Here is a 21,145-nt window from a genome sequence, read left to right on the forward strand (position 1 = left end):
ATTGGAAGTTGTCTCCATTTTTAAAGATTTTGGCAGTATTTGTTCTTCCAACCTTTGTTTTCATAAATAGGAACTCAACTAAAATTCCTTTTTCTTTTTTCCTGAAAGATCTTACATTGTGTTTCTAAACACCTACCTCCTAGGGTACCTTCTATGACTGGGAAGGCAAAGTTTTTTGTTTGGCTTGCTTGGTTTGATTTGGATTGGTTGCTAAGGCTTTGGATTCTGGTTTAATCATCAATTACTGTCTTCCTGAAAGCCTCAGAATGCTTTGGGGATATAACAAGAAGAACCATGGACTCTGGGTCAAGGAGTCTGCAAGCAGTACAGATGAGAACTGGAGAAGTAGAAAAGGGGGAAAGGACCAGAAGGAGCCTCTGAATACCCATTCTGGTAAGTGCCTAGGGGATGGCAGACAAAAGAGGAACCACCTCTAGGATCCAAGACAAACACCCAGTCTACATCTGAGGGGAAGCCTTGTGTCACTGCATCCATAGCTCTGACTCATCGGCCTTGCCTGAGACTCAAGGCATTTCAAGTGCCTGTGAGACAGATCACCTCCCTGCAAGGCTGGCTGGACAGTGTAAGCCCAGAGGGGTCACTACCCTATTCCTGAAAGGGTGATGGGAAGGAACTGGACTAGCAGAGAGGGGTCACCCTATTACTAGAACAATGAACATTTTCAAGTTGTCTAAGTTGTTTTCTTCCTTTCATGTATTGTTTTGGGATAAATTTCTAGGAGCTGAATTATGGAACATCTCTCTGGCTTCTCATCAGTATTGTCGTATCGCTTTCCCAGAGAGTTAGGCCAATCTGCTATTTTACCAGCAAAAAAGAGAGTGTGCTGAATTCGCCAAAACTTGTCCCCACTGGACACTGTATTTTTAAAGTTCTTGCTAGCTTGATATGCGTAAAATAGTACATCAAAATTTTCCAAATTTGCCTGGCCACCTTGTGAATTTCTGGTTCCATGTAATCTCCTCTAATTAGTAAAGTATTCCTTCTACAGTTTTCCTTCTGGGGGGGTTTCAAATGTTTTATTTTTGCTGGTCTCTGTTAAAACCAGAAACCTCAATGAAAGAGTCTGCTTGCAAGCCTTTGGTCAATATTCTTAACTTGGTCTAATTTGGGGAAACGATATGATGAATGAAAAAACCCTCTCAACACCACTTTAATTTTAAAAAGTGTGAAAGGAGCCTACTCTAATGGATATAAAAGTTATACAAAAATACCATAGAAATCTGTATGCTTCCCAAGCTATTTAGAAATGCCTTTCTTTTAAAAGGAGTCTATTTTATTGACATTGACAATTTGTTTTGTCAGAGTATTTTAATTGTCATAAATTCATTCATCATATCAATAGTTATTGAATCCTATTGTGTACTACTAGGTTGGATGCTAAATGAATTTGATCCCTACTTTCGAGGAATTCCTGGTCTGTGGGAGAAATGTAGCAATAAACAGATCAGAGTGAAATAAGTATGTAAACAACTGTGAAAACCCAAGGCACAGAACCACTAACTCTCCTTGGGCAGGTCTGGAAAGGAGGTGATGGTTCAAGTGGATCATAAAGCGTTAGTGGGAGGCGGCCAGGCCAAAAGACAGTGGGAGAGAGCAGAAGCCCTGCGGAGAAAGCAGGGAGCTCAAAGAGCACAAGAGATGGCCCCTCCTTTCTTTCTTCCCTGCTTATCTCCCAGCTACAGGGTAGAAACCTAGGCCACCTCAATGTACAAAATCTCCACTCCTCTCTCTCAAAGTGCATCATAATTCACCATTTCCTATTTCTGCAGCTCAACCCAAATTTATTTTCTCTCAGTGCAGGTGTTCTCCTAGAGGTTTTAGAAGGAGTGCAGTCTAGTGAAAGTCATCTACCTTAAGCAAGAATACATCCTTGGGGCACTAGCATTTTGAAAAGGAAACCTGTGACCTGAAGTGAATCTTAAAATTGAAGAAGTATTCAGGGCAGAATTCTTCTAACCGAGAGGTTTCCAGCATCTCCTTGTGTATTTTGGTCTAGCCTCTCTTTACTTCCCTAAACAATATAAGATGAGGAGACCTCAATTCGATCACCAAATTCTGAGTTTTCTCTTAGCACAGTCTCCCTCTTTGGTATGGTGCTATCACATTATCACAAGCTAGAGATCTTGTGTTGTCGTAAAAGAATTGGTTTCCTTCCTTTGTTATCTGGTTTCCTGAAATTGTCAGGGCCCTGACTCTTGCTTTCCAGGAGCAATGGGTGGGAAAGACTCTGAAGATTAAGAATCAGCTTCCACCCACTGGTAGCCTCCCCCTCACATCCCAAAGCATCCCACCCAAGTATTGTTCAGGAATTCTGGCATAGAAGCCCAAGCTCCTTCGAGAGATGAGGATGTATGGTACCTCACAGCAGGGAATCTGAAGGATTTATTTAGAGCTTAAAAGAGTCTCCCAGGTGTGGGACAGATGAAGGAAGCCAGAGTTACCCAGGATACGAGGCCACCATCAGCAGCATCCTCCTGTCAGCACATCAAGAGCCAGCTGGAAATGACCCCTGTGTGATGATGACTTTGGCTGCAGCTTCAGTCCAAGTCCTCCTTCCTGCCCTAACCTCTGTCCATGCCGCTGACTGGCTGCCCATGCCTATGTGAATGTCCATCCAATCAACCAGGAAAAGCTCCAACCTCACCAGTAATTCCTTGGACTCAGTCCCAGTTGGTCTGATGAGTCTGGAAATTATCCAGCATTAACCTCTATCCATCTCATCTCATTTGTATCAATTATTACACAGGCTAATGACCACATCTCCCCCAAACTCTTTACAACCACATCTAAGCCATCATGAATGGACTGAATTAGGCCAGATTTCATCCAATCCCCTTAAGACGAAAAATCCACTTCCACTTGATGTAGCAGAATGAGCCTCTACATTGTTTCTTAGAATATGGTTCACAGACCTTTTTAGCAAATCCTAGAAATAATTCTTATGCCCACAAAGCTTGAGAACTGTGGTCTTATAAGTCCTTGTCCTCCAGCTTTCTGAAGAGAAGGTGGTATCACAGGTGTGAGGTCCAGCCATGTTTCCTCCAAATACATTAGTATCTGCTCAGTAGTACGTTGAGCAGGAAACCCCAAATTGCAATAGGATTCTTTAGCCCAGGCCCAAGGATATGGCTTTATGGTTGATGGATTACGCCACCAATGATTCAAGAATTGCTTATGGGAAAAACTACCAACCTGGTTTACAGCCTGATGAGCCACACTCGAGGTGAAGAACCCTGATGTTGAGTTCTCTGTCTCCACCCAGACTGGTATCAGACAGGCCAGGTTCTTGTCAGTTACAAGCATAGGAGACCCCACCCAAGTTTTAGGAGCCATACTTTACTGGACAAGAAGGAATCAGATACCCTCTAACCCAGTAGTCCATCTAGGTCCCCTGTTGCCACCCCAACCTGGGTCTAAGGCACTCCTACCCTCCCTCCCAGCCCTGGGAACGATGCCTCAGACACCACTCCAAACCCCCCCGGGGGCCAGGCCCAAAACACCCAACTGATCTGCTGGTGCCTGACTTCTCACAGAGCCCAAGAAGTGAATTTTGCTTTCACAACCCTCACTCCTTTGGTGTTTCCTCACCCTGTATCAGATCCAGACTCTCACTTCAAAGCTGCCTTCTCTCATATCACCTTTACATCCCCACACAGGCGCTCCCAGCCACCTCCTTGGATGCTCAGCTTGAAGGCCCTCTTCCCCACATCAGCTGGTATGAATCATTATTGATGATTCTGTCTCTGCCAGGATGACTACCCCAAATTCCAGAGCTGCTTCAGCACCTTCCAGGTGCTCACAGCCCTGGAAACCTCATGCCATCAGTCTTCCCAGGGGAATCTGCTACGTTCGAGTGTAGAATTCTGTAAGGTGATTCTGCCCGAGGCTCAGCTCCACCTCATTTCCTATCCTCCTCCTTGAGCATCTAGTGACGATGTCCCCTGATTCTGTGCCCCCCACTCCATCTTTAGGTCCTTCCTATACCAGCCCAGCCTGTTCTACTGCCAGCCCTCTCTGAAGAGGCCAGTGCTGCAGCAGGATCACTTTCCCCGACCCCAACCCTACTTGTTTCTAGCTTCTTTTTCCCGACACCAGCTGGCAGTCCCACCAGGTTTTGTGCCTACCCTGGCCCTGAACTCAACCGTGATGGTGAGGACCCTGTCACTTTGACTCTCCCTTGCTGAAACCACTCACAAACACACTTCAAACTTTCAGTCCTTCTGATTGGAACCCCCCTTGCCAACTGTCACCTCAGTTGTGACTGGAGCTGCTGTATTTCTTGGTAATGGTGGCTCCTGTCTGGTTCTTCTACTGGCATTATTCTCGACAACTAAATTGGTTTTTCAAAGCCTGTCCCATGCTAATAGGTAGTTCTCATGCTAAGTCTCAGCCTCTCTTCCTGCCCCATAAGGCCAGAGTAACCCTCCATACTTACAATCCAATCTTGAGTTATGATTCCTAGTCAGAAGGGGATACCCCTTTAGTGTTAGTTTGTAAGCTCAGTACTCTTGGGGAGCACCCTTGAGAAGCTGTCTGAAGACTTTCCTTGGTAGGAGATCTCTGTTACAGATGTAAGGTTTTCCCCTTGAAAAGTATGGATGCACTCCTTAGGAGCAGGCTGGCAGATGTGTTCTTGAAGCTGAGTTCTGCTGTGCCCCGCATCCTATTTAGGCTCAGTACAATCAATTGGTTTACCATGATTTATTTTGGCTAAATCAGTTTACTATTTTATTTTATTTTATTTTATTTTATTTTATTTTATTTTATTTTATTTTATTTTACTTCATTTCATTTTATTTTATTTTATTATGTTATTATTTTACTGGAGTGTTTTCCCATGCCTTTGGACAGGTTTCAATTCCTCAGTCTAAGGCACCCAATCCAAGAATACCAAAAGCATTCCTCACCTTCCAGGTCCCTATTCAGAATAGCCCTCTGATTGGTCATTTGTGGAATGTCCATCCATTCATTCACTGATTCATTCAGTTGCTCATTCTTTCAACCCCTGTTTTTTGTTGACTCTGTGCTATGCCCCTTGATGAGCCTGGGAACACAGTGTGTGTGAGCAAGGTCACGTTATACTGTCCTCCTAGCGCACGTGAAGCACCTCATCTGGGCTGGGGGTGGAAGGGTGCAGTGGAAGGGGGCTTTCCAGAGGCAGTGATGATTAAGCAGAAGTCCGTAGGGCAAGTCGGAGTTTTCAGAGATAAAGAAGTGCTATGAAGTAAGTTCCAGGCAGAGTGAAAGACTATGAGGCAATAGAGAGCCTGACTGCTGAAGAGCTGGAAGAAGTTCCATACAGCTGGGAATCTGCAGCAGGGGAGTGGTGAGAGATGGAGGCAGAGAGTTTTGGAGGTGTCAAGTCATGGAGCATCCTAGGAAGCCACGTAAAATAATTTGAGCTTGACACGATAGCCATACAACTTTCCTCAGGTAGAATCCAAACTGAAGCAAATGGGGCAAGGACAGATTTAGCTTCTTTTCTCCCCCACCCGGGATTATTTTATATATATATTTTAAAGGATTTCTTTCCAAAACAGTTAAAATACAAAACCTTTCAGTGCTTAGGGAATTAAGCCTCAGGTGTTCAAGTGTTACTTATACTTTGTTCCTATACTATTATAGTCCTTAAAACTACAGAACTGAAAATTCTGGAGAACAGGAAAAACAGGAAACACCAGTTGTTCTGTCAAGCTACCGCATTAGCTGAATCTGGCATGTTCTAGTTAGTTCTTCAGGGCCAGGTTTAGTTTCTGCCAGCATAAAAGGTGCCAAGTAAAAATCATCTTCTGCTTTTATCGAGCACAAACTGGACACGATGCTGAAAACTGTCTGGTTAAGTCACTGGCTCCACAGCCAAGGAACCACCCCCAGTACAAGTCTTTCACCTAGATTTCAAGGTCTGCCTTCCAGATCAGTGAGTAAAAATAGCAATTTGTCCACGTACCACCTCCCTCTCAAAAAATAACAACAGAAACAAACAAGCACGCAAACTCTAATCCAGTAGGTTTCTGTCCTAGAATCCCGTATTTTCCCTGCTCACAAGAGCCCTTCTTGTTACAGTTCTGCCTCATCTGACCTCAGAATACACAGTAACATCCACAGTGCGTTTTTCCATACAATCACTAGCCTGGTCCCTTAGTTACAATCATGTAATTTATCTCTGACTCTAAGTCTATGCCTATTTCAGGTAGCACGCTGGTCCTTGGATAGAAAGACTCAGCCTCTGCCCTAGTTCCCAGACCAAACCAGACAGACAGTAGGTAAATCCAAACATTCTTAATCTACTGATCAGAACAGCAGGAGCCCTTGACCTCAGGGAAAGTATATATGAGCTGAGACCTGAAGGAGATGGAAGATACAGAAGAGGGAAAAGTAGTCCCAGGCATCTGGAGCATCTTACGCAAAGCCCTGAAGGAGAAAAGGGGCGTGGCCACTGACAGCTAGCACTGAAGGCTCTAATGCAGACCCTGGCTTTCCAATTTGTTCGTCAGTTTCCTTTGTTGCTAATTAGTACTGTAATTTGCTGCTACTTACAACACAGTGAGCATTTATTTAGTGCTTCTGTGCACAAGGGGCTGTGCAGAAAAGCTTTAGGTGTGCTTTGCTGAATTTTCATAACAAACACTATAAGTACTATTACACAGATGGAGAAACAGAGGGATTGGGAGGTTGAGCAACTTGAGCAAAATCACATGGTCAATCGGTGGCAAGTGGAATTGGTATCCAGACAATCTGACTGCAGAACTCAAGTTCTTAACCATGGTTCTACGTGCTTGCCCAATGTACTTCCTCAGTAATGGCTGTTTGCTTTCCAAGTTGCTACCCTTCGGGCTCCTCTCCAGGTCCTGGGGCTGAGATTCTGCTTATGGTTGGCTCTTTAAAGACTCTGCCTCTCTGGGACCTGCCCAACAGCCTTTAGTGAGCAGGTCTGTCCCTCCACTGCTGGGGAAAGACTGGTGAGACCAGGCCTCCATCTGGGTCCTGCTCATGGTTTGTATCCCGAGCTGTATCCGGCAATTGCCTCCCTCCTGCCTTCTCCCTACTCCTGGCTCCTGGACTCCTGCTTCTGGATTCACTGCCTATCTGTAGACTGACTGGCCTTTCAGATCTGACACGTGACCATGTCCCACCGGAACACCTGTGGATGGTACATATTGACTATGGTTTGCACTTACCCATCTTATTATGCTGTTTCTGGCTTTGAGTAAACACCTCATGCAGAAAATTCCCCTCTCTGAAGCTTGCCCCTTGTCTTAGGCCTCCATGGGCTGTCCATGCTAATGTGGAGCCTAGATGTCAGGCTGTGGTTGGTGATCAGTGTAAATCTGGAACATTCTTGTGCCCAGGTTATTTTACCCCTAAGGTAAAAAGGGCTTAGGGGTGGCATTAGTGAGCTCAAGGGGCCAGATGGCAGAGGTCCTGGTAGAGGTGCTTGACCTGTTCTGTGCTTTGTTACCCATTCACCAAATCTGTATCGAGCATCTACTTGTACGCCAAGCACAGTGCTAGGCATTAGAGATTTAGCCTCTGCTCACTTGGAGGGTGATGGACATGCCCTGGTTGCCCACCCGGTGCTTGTTCTTCCCTCCCCCACTCCCTAACAGACCCAGACTTCCCCATGGAGACTGCTCCTTCTCTCATTTCCTATTAGCCTTGCAATTTCAGTGGGGCGGACACCACCCCCACCTCCTGGAGGCAGGGGAATGATGAAGGTCCAGTGGTCTAGGCCAGTAAGGGTAGCTGCAGGACCCAGTCTTTCTGGTGTGACGTGGTGTGCAGATGTCGAGTCTGGAAATGCTGCCACCAACTGCCAGGATGAAGGAAGCCAGAAGGGGTTGGAGCTTCCATAGAAAGCTAAACCTGGTCAACAGATCATAGGGCCTAACTCAAATACTCCTAAAGTTCACTCTACCTCTGGACTTTTCTGTTATATAATTCAATAAATCTCCTTTAAGTTTTAAGTAAACTTGAGTTTTCCACTGCTTGCCAACTTGAAACCTAACTGATGCATGGAGCTTAAATCTCAAGGTTCAGTGGCCATGCCCCCTCCTCTGGATAACAGTATTCATTTTCTTTTGGAAGACACCCCTCTCTCCAGTCCACTAGTTTTCTACCAGCTCATAAAGCAGGCCTGCATGGTGGAGATGTTGGCTGTCACCCAATATCCAATCACATTTTCCCTTCCTTAGTAACAGCTCCCACTTTTAGCTAGGCACAGACTCCCTTACAGTTAGATGTGGCCATGTGATTACATTTTAGCCAATGGTATGTAAGCAGAGTCTTGTGTTCAATTTCAGGGAAATGCCTTTAAGGGGAGAGATTGCATCCTTCTTCCTCTCATATTGGGCTAGAGAACAGACTAATGGCTAGAGTTAGAGCAGCCACTTTGGGCCACAAAGCAGAAATCATGAACTAGGGAGGAGGTAGGACTCTGGGTCTCAAACTAAGGAGGAATGTACAAGACAGAGACTACTTAATTCTGGATTTCTTTCACCTGGCAGAGAAATAACTTCTTTCTATACCCTACTTTTGTTTTGTAAATCAATTTGGGGACTTTCTGTGGATCTGATGATAAAGAGGATGTCTTCCCACTGGATTTGAAGCTGGGAGAATAGGAGCCTGAAGCCGCTGGGTGCTGCCACGTGAACAAAGCCTACCAGAGACTGAAATCTATGTATGTGAAGGAGACATGGAGGGTCATAGACACCAAGGCTAGCTCGATGGCATTATTCGAGGCCCTGGATCCTGCTATTTCAGAAGGCAGACATCCCCTAGCCAGTACCAGTGTGTTACTCACCTTCAGAATTGTTGAGCGGTGCTCCCTGGAGTTAGACAACGTGATAACCCTGTCCCAGCCTCTCAGTTGTGTAAGTCAATACATCTCTCCTCCCTCTTTTGTTTTTAGCTCAAGCCAATATGAGGAGGGTTTCATTCATTTACTGTCAAAAGATTTCTGAAAAATAGTAACAAATAAACATGACATGTACAAATTGAGGGAAGTACTCAGAAGGAGAAACACAGGATGTTTGGGAGAGGGTATGGCAGGGGGCCTGATCTATTCTTAGGGGTTGGGGTGGGCTGCTCCAAGGAAATGACATTTGATGAGAAAGCTGGAGGAGGCGCAGTTAACTAGCGGAAATGAGTAAAGCAGGGAGAGAGTGGTCCAGAGGGGAAGAAACACCACTTACTGACGGCCTGTGGTGAGGAGAAAAAACAAGTCAATGCACTCATGAAAGGAAAAGAAAGCCAACATAAGTGGCATCTGGACACCACAAGCCACAGAGGTAGGCAGAGGCCAGAACCAGCAGTCCACTGCACCCTGCTCTCATGGGTGTCCAGACTCATGATGGATGAAAAGTCGGTTTCACCTGGCAGGGAAGTCACTTGGTGGCAAATGTAGCAGTGGTGCTGCCAGGAGGCAAAATTGTTTAAAGACGGTCCCTTTAACCCACCCAGACGGAGGCATTCTTCCTAACTGGTCTTCCCCATGCAGCTACCCAGAGACAAAGGCACCCATGTCATGCTACTCCTCTAAATTCAGTGGCTTCTCATACTCTTAGGAAGACGTCTACAGATGTTAACGTGGTTTACAAGGCCTCCCCCACCTACATCCTTGTTTCTTACCACTCTTCTCTTCTCCGATGCCATCTTGGTCTTGCAGGGCTGCCTCTATCTCCTCACTTGGCTTTCAGGCCTCACACACAGTCCTTTCCCAGCTAATCCCTACTTAACCACGCTGCCTTCAGGCCTCCATGTGACTGTCCCCTTCTTACCTTCTCCAACTCTCCAGGCTAAGCTGTGTCCCTCTGGCATGTGCTTCCACAGGCCCTTGGCCCTCACCATTATCAAACCCTGGTTAAAGGTCGCTAACCTGTGAGTTCCGTGGTCCTGTGCCCTGTCCTTTTCTGTTACCCAGTGCGGAGCAGCAGTGGCAGGAATGTTCAAAACATGCCAAACACTGTGTGTCCAATTTCTGTTGTTATTCTGTGCACTCTGGGAGGTCAGGGATGGGGAGAGGCAGTTAGAGGAAGAAAGAATTCCTACCACAGTTTTCTATGTGTTGTTTGTGGAGCCCAGTTTCTTATCATCAATAAGAATTTGCATGAATGAAGCATTTTAAGAATGAATGCTTCTAAAGAGGACAGAGGTCACTTCTAGAAGGTCTTCTAATGCTAAAACTCTGCACTCTCCTTGGCCCCAGGCCCTCATGGTGTCCCTGCCACATTTTCATCGTGTTTTATGGCTACTAAGCTGAGGAGGTTGGTACATCACGGCTGATGATAAAAGCGCAGCTTTAGAGGCAGACGACTCAGTTAAATGTATTGCCCACACTAGGTTCAAAATAAGACAGAATCCCCCTCCTTGTGACCTCATCTTCTGGTGTGGGCAAGGGACACACAAACAGGTCATTTCAGCTTAATGGGCCAGCTATGAGGAAAGTATGCTGAGTGCTACAGAGGCAACCACTGCATACCAGCTGTGTGTCCCGGGGCAAAAGGCAAGCTCTCTCAGAGCCCTGATTTCCACAACTATAAAACAGGGCCAAAGCTCCTACTGCCTACGGATTGCTTTGAGAACTAAATGAGATAACATTTGTATAACACATAACAGTGTTTTACACACAGGAGGCACTAAAAAAAGATGGTGTCCATTAGGTTATCTACAAAGGCCAGAACCCTGAGTTCTGGTTCTATCTGTGCTGGCTAAGTGTTTGTGATTGTCCCACTACAAACAGACTTTTCACATAACTCTATCACTGTAGTAATTATAACAATAATCCACTGTAATACTTGCCTGTGTTCACAGAGAGACTAGACCAAAAATGAGGACTATTTTAGCACAAATCCATGATTGCAAATTGAAAAAAAACACCTCAGAGAACATTCCGTGCTCACAGTGGGCCTGGACCATTGCTTTAATATGGGAAGAATGAAATGTCATTATCACTGTAACCTCTTCCCCATCCTCTCCTCACTTGTGTCCACTGGTCCATTTTCTACTCTGTTGCCAACGCTACCTCTGACCTGCTGTTCTAACGATGTTAACGTCTCTATTCCCTCTATTAAGAAATCTCGAAGATTTTCTCTGAATCAGAATCAGACTCATAGTTACATTCTAGGTTTCACCTACCAGGTGGTCCTCACCTTGCCCCTGTCTGCTCCAGATCATTAGACTGAAGATCTTCTCTCTCTTTTGCCCCTATCAGCCTTCTCATGACTTTGTCCAAGGGTCACACTCAGGACAGCCTTGCGTGGAAGAGGTCTCAAAGGTTATATGATTTAAATACCACTGCCAAAATTCCCCCAAAGAGTTGCCTACGAGCTGGATAGTGGGCCTAGATCAGGTCTTGGGGAATCTCTTACATTAAGAACTTGACTATCCAAATACATGAGATTTGGTTGGCTTTTTCTTATTGATGACATTTGACTATTTTAGAGACGCTGTGGCTCAAAGAAATGGGCTAGTGAGCTTTGTTTAAAGCATTTATTGTGAACTTTCTCACTTCTTTGATTTCCTCATATCTCATTACTGAGATAATCATATATCAGATGACCATTTCCAATGGATGCTCCTCACTCCCAGAAGTCATCATCTTTTGAGTATGAACTCACTGCTTGCGGAATGACTCATGATCTGACATAGGGTGATTAACATCACTGTGCTTGAAAACTGGGGGTAGCCATTTTATCAGCTCTATAAACATTTGGGTTATGCTTATTAATATAGCCTGTATTCCTACGTATCTGCTGTGAATTCCTCAAGATATCTGATATGGAGTATACACAAAAAAAGTCAAATCATTGCTGCAGTAGCATTAATCTAAGAATGACCCCCACTGACCCTCACTCAGAGGGCAGAGCCAAGAGCCCAGAGGGGAAAACCAAGATCCAAGAGAGTGAGATGGGAGAATTGTTCTCAAGCCTTGACACCTAATAAGTTGACCCAACTGGGTGTCAAAAACTGCTTCGAACTGATAACTCCTTTGTGCCTTCCAGTGACCCCCTTTTTGAACTAAAATGCCCATAACTGTTATCTCATGCCTGTCTCACCATTGCATGTTGGAAGTGTGGGGGCAGATAAATTGTCTCTGTAGTTTCACAGGCCCACGAATAGAGAGGAATTGTGCCCCAAATTAATGACACCCAGGAGTCTCATGAGCACCTGATTTAGATGATGATATTTTGGACTTCTGAGCTGATGATGTTCAGATGAGATTTTGGACTTTGAACTGATGCCGTAAAGTGAGAAGGCCCTTGGGAACCTTTGGAGGAGGTGCGTGTATTTTGCATGTAGAACAGATGTGGATCATTGGGGGCGAGAGTGTGGACTGAAGCAGTCCAAATTCTACCCCAGTGTCCTTCAATCTTGTATAATCAAATCATCCCCCTTTTGAGTGTCTATGGAACCTGTGAATGTGATGAGACATCACTCCCATGATTATGTTACGTTAAATGTCAAAAGGGAGATTATTCAGCTGGGCCTAATCACGCAATTACACGAGCAAGCCCTGTAAAAACAGAGAGACACCAAGCTTCAGGCTCTAGACAAGATGTCCAGGAAACAGACTAGCACCGAGAGGAGACCTGGGATCAGGCCACCTCCCACTGACCTCAGCATGTTAGATCCAAAAGGAGGAACCTATGACCCACACAGCTGGGGATTCAACAGATGGAAATTCATCAAAAAGAGTAAAGGTTTTTTACAGTGTGGTTCCTAAATCGGCGTTATGAGGGTTACCTGGGAACTCACTGGAAGCGCAAATTTTCCAGTCCTGCCTGAGACCTAAGGAGTAAGAAGCTCCTGCAGGTGAGGCTCAGAAAGTATTTCAACACACCCTCTGGGTCATTTTGACTCACAATGAAGTTTGAGAATCACAGCAACAGTGTCTTCCCCCTTACCTTCCACTGACAAGCGTCTTGAGAGCCACAGGGCCAAGCCACTAACCGAGCTGCTGCTTTCCTCATTAGCCAGCTTCCTGTTTTCATGCTAGAGCTTCTCTGTCAGTACGTACAGAAGGGGAGCAACAGTCAAAATGCTGTTCCCAGGGGTGGAGCGGGGAGGGTATAGCCCAGTGGTAGAGCGTGTACTCAGCATGCACGAGGTCCTGGGTCCAACCCCCAGTACCTCCACTCAAAATAAATAAATAAACCTAACTACCTCCCCTCCTCAAAAAAATTAATTAAAAAAATTTTTTTAATGCTGCTCCTTTTGCTTTCCATCTTGGGTATTTCATAAAGCAGATTATTGTTGCACTGCATGTATGCATATTAATTCAAGACAGGTTTATAACAGATTGTAAGTTATTACTGCAGGAACAAGTCTAAGTTGAATATGTTCCAGAAGAGAAGGGAAAAAAAATTAGTTAACTTACTACAACCAGGTACAAGTGAAGGAGAACAAAGCAGTGAAAAAGCTTGAAGGTAATCTTCACCCTTGAGAACTCTCACAGGAAGATTTTAGAGTAGTTTCTCTGAAGAAAATGCTTTTTGCAACATAAATGAAATAAAATCCTGTCTAAGTTGAAACCACATATGTTAGCAGTGTTGTGTGAGACAGTTCCGGGCTTATTTGGGGGCAACAGTTGAACGCCTATTCCTTTTATTCTCCAAGCACTATTTATTTGTATTTTTTTCAGAAATGACACTTACTAAAATGCATTCATTGTCTGCTTGACTTTTCCCTATGAAAAGTATTTTCCAACTTGTAATCCAGCTTTCATCATTATTCCTACCCCTATGTCATCATGATTTATTATCAGTTTGTAACTGGACACATGGCATTTAAATATTTCTGAAACTAAAACACATCAACTAAAGTTTATCTTATAATACCATTCCCTGTACGTAGCCTTACAAGATATTATCATGATCTTTTGTAATCTTTTGTTGAAAATATAAACAAGAGTAGATGTAAAAAGAAACCAAAGGATTTTTTAAAAGTAAACACCAGATTTTTCAAAAAACGAAGAATGATTAGTGGGATTTGAGTGCCAAAAAATAAATACAGATGAATAAAACAAAGTAGAAATTCCTTTTTTAATCTTTTGCCCCAGGATGAAGTCAGTCTGAGACTACACCTTTCTGAGGAAGTATTTCCCTACAATTGTTAGGGCATTCCTAGTCTAACTTCCTTCCATCAGCCAAAGAGAATTACAGAATTTCCCCAACATAGACCATTAAGAGAAACAACATCTCCCTTTATATTAAAGTATCATTACCTTATTGATTTTAATTCTAAATTTCAACATACAGCATTACATATACGAAAGCATGTGCATGTCTAATATTGTTGCACTTTGCTTTGAGAAAAAAAACCAAAATGACCCCCCTACATCCAGAAGCTTGCCTTATACTCATGAGACCATGTTATCCTATTAGGCATGAATCATCTCACAGAACATCAACCTCAGACAAGGTTCCTCTAAGACCATAACAAAATGAGACAAGGTGAGGCCCCTTCATAATTTCTAAGCACAGACGAAAACAAAGGCAGTATGTCACCTGCAAAATCCCAAACACCTCCTCACTTGGCCAAGATGACTGACTGCTATTAATTAGCCAATTACAACTTTATCCTCATTCTAGTTTCCACTCTTTATAGATAAGATTTACTGATGCCTAATCACAGAATTGCTCCTCTTTTCTTACAGGATCTGATTTAGAACAAATCCCCACCTACTTACAGCCTCCCCTAAATTACCTAACCAAAGTCCCAATCCTATAACACATTCTTTCTACTATCCTTTTACTGAGATGCTCCATCATTCTGCATGAGGTATATTCTCCCTCTCTGCAGCAAGTAATAAAACCCACCTTGTCTAACTTCACGTGCATATTCTTTTTTTGCTCACAAACAACAGAAATTTACTTCTCACCGTTCTGGAGTCTGGAAGACTGTGATCAGGCCGCCAGCCAGGTCGAGTTCAGGTGAGCGGCCTCTTCCCTGTCGCAGACTGATGAAGTCTCCTAGTATCCTCACATGGTGGCGACCAGAGCTCCAGGTGCATTCTTGATGGTCAATTGTATGTTAATTTGTAAAAAGAAAGTCTCTGTCCATGAGGCTGCCTATAATCCTTCAAGCTCAAGAAAGCAATTAATGATCGATCCAGCAGCTCATCTAATATTTCAAAGCTCTGTGCCAACTCACCTACTTGTTACTTGGCACCCTGCTTAATCCTCTGAGAAGTTAAACAGCATCAACTATTTGGTTTATACGATACTTATAAGCTCAGATTTGGTCCATTTATAAATGGTTATTAACAAAGAGAAAACGCCGTATCTTACTAATGATCAAAAGCTGCAAAATAAAAATGATACTTAGATAACTTTGACCAAGAAGATTATAAGAATCTCTATTATTGAACATTTACTATATGCAGGTATTATACTGCACTGTATAAGTGCTTTACACAATTTAGCTCATCTAAAACTTTTGAGTATGTGTGAGCCAGAGAATGTCCAATTAAAAGTGGTTTAAATAAGGAAGAAAATGTACTGTCCTCGGAGATCCTGGATGTTAACCCAGACTCCGCTGCTTCCCTTCTCTCTGACGCCATCCTCAGCATATCCGTGGTGTTGTTTTTTGAACTGCAAGTTGGCTACGGTAGTATCAGGCTTCACACCACATGAAATGAAAGTAGATTCCTCGCACTGGTCTTTATGAGAGATGAAATGCTCCTCCCACTGCTGTCCCCCTCGGGTCCCACGGGCCAGGACTTGGTCATGCGTCCAGGCCCCAGCTACAAGGGCAACTGAGAACATGAGTATCTGGGATTTTCAGGCATAGTAACTGGAGGTGAGCTCTACCAGCAAGGAAGAAGGAAGGAAAGAGAGGTAGCTATCGGGTAGGAAGCGAACAGCGTTGTTCACAGGTGTTACTACTATCGCCGTTTTACAAAGGAGGAATCTGAAGCTTAGAGAGGTGACATAACTTACCGACAATTACTCAGCGAGGAGGCGCAGTGCGGAATTCAAATCCAGCTTCGCAGAATTTCCAAGGCCACAATTCTTAAAGGCTTAAACCCCAAATCAGAAGGAGCCAGGTTTGTATAACAGCTCCGCCCCTTGTTTCTCATTTGTAAAAAGAAATTATTTACTACCTACTTCACTGAATTATGGCAAAAACTAAATAGATCATGTACATATACAGTGTTGAGCACAATGTCCGGCCCTGTTATCACTGCTGACTTCGTCACCCATCAGCAACAGCATTATCACCCCCTTCCACTGAGGATACCACCCACTGGGTGAAATTTCTAGGTGGCTGTTCAGAGCCCAAGTGCTCCATCTTTTACAATACCTGGTACATGGAGTTTACTCTGTTACCGTGGCCAGGCTCTTACCTGGCTGTGCCTTTGACTCATCTGAACCCTCCTTGGGAGCAGGAACCGTGTCTTACTTATCAGCTTCTTGCTCGATATATGATACATAGTATGTGCTCAATAAAAGATTTTGAATGAAGGTGTATATGAAGGTAGAAATAATCCTTTACTGCAACAATCGAGAACTATGAGTCTTATTTCTCAACCTCAGAAAAATCACCATTTTCTAGAAAAACATTTGACGATAAATATTTTATGTGGGAGGGTCTAAATGACAGGCTCAGCACTAAGAACCACATATTTTCAAATTCTCCCTCACCCCCAAAATGAAGGGTTACTATTATATAAATCTTCTTTCATTTAAACCTTGATATATTTCATTGATCAAAATTTACACTAATGTGTCAACAAAATTTCAGCTCAAAGTAGTTAATTATCCAAGTCTCTGGGAAAAAAATCCATGTGTGTTATCAACTGAACTTCCTGGAAAATTTAGAAATAACGTTTTAAAACTTGGCAATAAAATACTTTTGGGATTAGAGAAAACGCATTCTATAAATATTTCCTATGAAACCAAACTTAAGAGAAATGTTCATTTCTTAAGTTTGTGTTCATGTTTCCCTGTGCCCGAGAGTGGTAAACATAACTCAGCAAGGGGTTAGTAGCAGACAGTTTGCAACACTCGCCCCTGAGAGCACGTAAACACGCTGTGGGAAGCAGGAGCTGCTCTACATGAACTAGGTACTTCAGTGGCAGTAAAAATAGGTGTCCTAACCTGGTCGTGATCTACATCACAATCACACAATTAGCCTCTTTTTCTTCTTGCTAGTTTATAGATATTACATTTTTTGACAGTAAATTTGTAACAATGGTTGATTTCTCCATCTTTGTTGTTTTGCTTTGTTTTGTTTTACAAAAAGTGTGCAGTCAAGCTACCGGCAAATAATAAAATTGTCCAGTGATTCCTTTTTATTCTAATTTTGCACATTTAATTTTACTATTGTGTTGTTTCTTTTCTTTTCTTTCCCTCCCTTCCTTCCTTTTCCTTCCTTCCTTTCTTTCAAAATGTTTATTGCAGGACCAAGCAAGCAAAGAGGACAAGTGGCTTGTGCTTGGAAAAAACTCCAACTCCACTACTGTGTTTCGTAGAAAAGTTTTTTCTACAAGCCACTATGTTTTTAAAGCTATGTTTTTATATAAGTCATTCAATAATGGAACCATGATTCCAGTAAGAGTTTTTTCAGAAAGGGTAATTATATCATAAATTAAGTAGAGGAACATTTAGCATTTCTAGGCTGTTCTGATTTCAGAAAATATTTTTCAAACACTAATACACCTTTCAACCACAACCTTGTTATGAAAGCTAATTGTCTAGGATTTCACTAAGAATTACAGTATTACAAAATAGTACTGCTCCTTATAGAAAAGTTGGAAAATACAACAAAAACAAAGAAGAAAAACTAAAGGTGGGCACAATCCAACCCTATAGATGGCTAACGCTAACATTTTGGTTTACCGCCTTTTGTCTTTTTCTGAAGGATACATAACGTTCAACTTTTAAAAGCAAATTAGAAACATACTAAATATACTTTGGTTTCTTGCTTTTTACAATTATAACTGGAATTTTTATGTTAATAAATATTTATGAAAAGAAAAATTTTGAATCACTGAATGGTATTTTAAGATAAAGATTACCATTTTAAATTTACTCAAGCCTCCACTGATATGCATTTACATCATTTCCAATTTTTGTTGTTATAAAATACACCAGAGTAAGCATTCTTATACATAACATTTTCTACATATCTCTAATTACTTTCTTGCATAAGAATATAATTATTAGAATATGGATGTTAAGGTTCTTAATACGTATTTTTAAATTTAAACTGCTTACTATTAATTTTAGACATAACCATGATACAGAGAGTCAAAATGTTCTGTCCAAGTCCCAAAGCAAAAATTATTGGTGCACCTGTGCAAGGCCTGCTTTAAACCCTTGGCACATAATGCATGCGAGAGCTCTGCATTTTTGTCAAAAGTTCCCAAGATGGCACATCCATGCTGCTCTTTGTCATAAGAGATGCTAGACAGGAAGACACACATTTGATATCCTTCTCACGAGATATCAAATCTTCTTAAACTAAGCCATAATGTAAGGCAGTCCTACTAAAGCAACAAAAAAGGATTTTTGAAGTGATATAAGCATATTTTAAGGATAATATGTTTAAATTAATACCTCACATTCATGAAATAGTAAACAAACAAGTGTAGGAAAAGAACACTCTGAAATGAAGGGTAATAAGGGTAGATAAACTTTCTCAGAAACTAAAACATACTATAAGGTGATAATAATTTAAACAGTATGATAAGGACACATGAACAGATTGATAGATTAATGGGAAACATAAAGTCCAGGAATAAGCCCCAAATACATACATGATCAAGGTGGCATTTTAAATTATTGGGGAAACGGAGATTATCACAAAAGGGTGTCAGAGCAACCAGAGGAAAAAAAGTAATTAGACCAACATCTTACACTTCACACCAAAATAAATTCTATAGTGATCAAAGACTTTAATGTGAACAACAAAACTGTAAAGGTACTAGAAGAAACCAGAGGATAATTTTCAATAATCTTCACATGGGGAAATCCCTCCTAAGCATGAAAAAACTAGGGGAAAAAAAGCCCAGATAAAAGAAAAAAATTATAAATTCTATTATTTACACATAAAAAATGTTTACATGGGAAAAGATAAGCAAAGTCAAAACCTATACGGAGAAAAATATTTACAACTAAAACCACAAACAAGGGCTAATGTATCCCACACATAAGGAGCTCCTATGAAATCCATAATAAAAGACCAACAGCTCAGTAGAACCTTGGGCAAAAGATACATGCAGATAGTTCACAGAAAAGGGACCACCAAAGGCTCTTAAACATATGAGAAGGTGTTCAATCTCACTGTTTGAAAAATGATAGTTTAAACTTGGATGAGATACTATTTTTGAGGTGCTATTATTTTTTTATATATTAGATTGGGAAAGACCAAAACATTTGGTGACATACTCTTGGAAGAATCTGGGGAAACCAGCCATCTCATATAATGTTGGTAGCAGTATAAATTGATGCAAACTTTGTGGAGAGCATTTTGACAGTACAAAATGTACAAAAATTTCATGTGCATTTGCTCATTAACTCAGCAAGTCCACTACTAGGCTTTCATCTTACTGATACACTCATTCACACAAGTACAAAATTTCATACATACAAGGTTATTCGTTATAGGGACATTGTAATGACAAAGACTGACAATAACCTAAAAGTCCACCAATAGGGACTGGTTAAAAGAAATGATATATTGAAAAAATGAAATATTAGACAGTCAATAAGAAGAACAAAATGAGGAAGATGTGCACCGAGATAGATTGATTGGTAGGTATGGATAGATATAAAATATATGTACATATGCACACGTGTTATTAATTGTATATGCATGAGTGTCTTCGGAAGAGCACACACGGAGCTGGTAGTATTAATTGGCTTTGAAAATGGAAACTGAATTGCTTCATTGTACCTTTTGAACTTTGAAGCCTTTGAACATCTTATCTATTTTAAAAATTAAGTAGAACTACCTTATTTTTTAAGTTGAATAGGTCTTTATTAGCACAGAAAATAGCCTGGGTCCTAATGCATCAGTCGAAAGAGGAATAAAAGAAATATCTCAGCAAAAGGATAGTCACTAGGACCTATTGTCCCCCTAAGTCCCCAACTGTCACATAGTCTGAATTATCTACTCCTCACAGCAACCACGTAGCAGAGCACTAACCAAAGCCAGAATTTCCCTAGTGGCTGGAGTCAAGCATAGAGCAGCCCTCATCTTCCTCTCTTTGCTAGAAGAGAGGAATGAAGATGCTACTACATACAGCACACACTTAGACTGCCCATGAGTGAATGGCTGAGAGCCCTCCAGTTCTTTAGCCAGTATGAAACTCAGTGAAACAAAGAAAGTATTGGAGTCACTGGGGTCAGTGACTACTGAGCCTTATGTCACCTCCCCTTTAGATCACAGCCTCTGAGTTCTCTCCCTTTTCTCCTCGCCAGTGATCGGAGGTCTCACAGCCACCCAGACACAGCTAGAAGGAGGAGGCAGTGTAGATGAGGCTCCAAAAACAGACTTCATCTCTACAGACATCTTTTATTTTTTAAAGTTAAAAGCAATAAATCTATCCTTGTTTAAGTGGCAGATGGGTTTTTCCTTGGTTTTAGGAAAACTTATGAAAGGAAGGTGAACCCATATGGTCTGGAAGGGAAAAAACAGCAACTATCAGGATCTGGATCTAACTGCTTGGCTATTAGCGTAGCAGTCAGCCATGAATAATGGGCCAGGTCAGGATGAAAGTGACTTCCCATCATGCCTTACTCCCCCTTCCTTAAGCACTTTACCCATTTTAACCCACTTACTTTTTACAACAAGTCTAAGAGGTAGTCATTACAATGATTCCCATTTTTACCAATGAGGCAACTGAAGCATGGAGAGCTTAACTAATTCGCCCAAAGTTACCCAAGGAGTAAAAAGAACTAGGATTGAACCCAGATAATGTGGCTCCACACACAGCATGATCATCAAAACATATGGACAACAGCCAAGATATGGAAGCAACCTAAATGTCCATCAACAGACAACTGGATGAAGAAGGTGTGGTATATTTATACAATGGATAATATATATACTCAGCCATAAAAAGAATAAAATAATGCCATTTACAGAAACATGGATGGACCCGGAGATCGTCATACTA

The sequence above is a fragment of the Camelus dromedarius genome, chromosome 3 (genome assembly GCF_036321535.1).
Source record: "Camelus dromedarius isolate mCamDro1 chromosome 3, mCamDro1.pat, whole genome shotgun sequence".
NCBI lineage: Eukaryota > Metazoa > Chordata > Mammalia > Artiodactyla > Camelidae > Camelus > Camelus dromedarius.